Source organism: Meleagris gallopavo, chromosome 5, assembly GCF_000146605.3.
Source record: "Meleagris gallopavo isolate NT-WF06-2002-E0010 breed Aviagen turkey brand Nicholas breeding stock chromosome 5, Turkey_5.1, whole genome shotgun sequence".
Classification (NCBI taxonomy): Eukaryota; Metazoa; Chordata; class Aves; order Galliformes; family Phasianidae; genus Meleagris; species Meleagris gallopavo.
In genome coordinates this window covers 56,131,181-56,132,614 of record NC_015015.2, presented here as the reverse complement: position 1 = coordinate 56,132,614, position 1,434 = coordinate 56,131,181, and the positions used below count along the sequence as shown (strand labels likewise).

Genomic DNA, 1,434 nt, shown 5'->3' with positions numbered 1-1,434 from the left:
TTCAAGGCCAGGCTGGACGGGGCCGTGGGCCGCAGGGCTGGGGTGGCGGGCCCTGCCTGCCTCACTCCCCGAATCAGGGGGCAGCTCCTCAGGAGCGATGGGGCCGCTTGTGAATTTTTCCTGTATAAAGTTTTGTGACCTTTACTCCTGGCTTTGTGTCGTGTTTGCGTTGCGAAGGGCGCAGGACAGGGTGGGCTTCGTTACCCCTCCCCGGCACCCTGCCATCCGAGGCCCCCCACCAGCTTCTGTGTGTCCCCGAGGGCCGTTCTGTGAGCCCAGCACTCACCCTGCCCTGTGGCTGGAAGCGTGATGCATGATGCTCTTGCTCACCTCATGCCTCCAATTCTGGGTACCGTGCTGCTGTCGGCGAGGGGCAGCCCTGGCATTTACATCACATGTTCCCCTCCACAGTTCTTTTTCTATAGAAGTGAAGGGGAAGCTGCGGTGGGTGGGGGAGGCGGGCAGCCAGCTCCCTATTCCAGCTCCCTGCTCCCCCTCAGGAGGGATGGGGCGATGCTCTGGGGGGAGCTGCTGCAGTCCTTCCCTGTCCTCAAGGTCCCCCTTCCTGTCCCGGAGGCTTCTCCAGCCCCCCAGCAGGTCCCAATCCTGCATCACTTCTCAGGACCGAGCTTGGGGCTGGCAAGCAAAGGCTGAGGGGCCCAGCAGCGGGCAGGCTCTGCCCCCCTGCCTGCCTCTGGCCCACGCATGGGGCTCTGCTGTTCCCAGGAAGGGGCCCAGGGATTCCGTCTTCCATCACAGCACCTCGAAGGCTGAGCAGAAGGGTGGTGACCGAGCGTCCCCATAGCCACATCAGTGCCTGAACTTCCCCCTCACTTTCTAGGAACCCCAGAAAGTACATGATCAGGAATGATGAGGATAGCCTACGTCCCCTGCCCTCCCCAGTCTGACACTGCTCTGCCCCTAGGATGGAGGATGGGGACTTGCAGAGATGCCCTGCCCGGGGCTGCTGCCCCTCGTCCCTATCTCCACCACCTGCTGCCCCTCGTCTCCATCCACCCCCGTTCCTGCCCCACGTCTGCCTCCCTTTCAGTGCTGGAGCCAATTTGTGTGGTGAAAGCTGTCCCTGCTCCTGGCTGGGGATGGCAGCTCCTAACCTGTCCTCCATCCTGTGCTCTCAGAATGGGGACAATTCACCCTGAGCTACAGGGCTCCCCATCACTTGTGGGGGGGAGTAGGGCAGGATGGGGGATGCTCCCACCCAGGGGTGCACCCTGCCCCCTCCCGAGTGCTGGCTGGGGCCATCGCCAGGCCACTGCCTGGGTGCACACCCCCGAGCTGGGCACTGCCGCAGGCTCTGCCATCCCTTCCCCGCTCCCCTGGACGTGCCCCCCCTAAAATCCTCCTCTATGGATCCCAGTGTTGGAGGACACTCGCTGGGAGCCGGGACCGGAGGAGCTCCAGCACTGCCCCGGA

General features: G+C 63.8%; 2 protein-coding genes across 2 annotated transcripts in view; both read left to right on the top strand.

Annotated features, from left to right (window-relative positions):
- Positions 1–1,434, top strand: part of MDGA2 (MAM domain containing glycosylphosphatidylinositol anchor 2) — a 375,704-nt gene that overhangs the window by 201,977 nt on the left and 172,293 nt on the right. The gene's annotated exons all lie outside the window — the stretch shown is intronic.
- DQX1 (DEAQ-box RNA dependent ATPase 1) overlaps positions 1–1,434 on the top strand; it is an 8,531-nt gene that overhangs the window by 5,632 nt on the left and 1,465 nt on the right. The window lies entirely within an intron of this gene.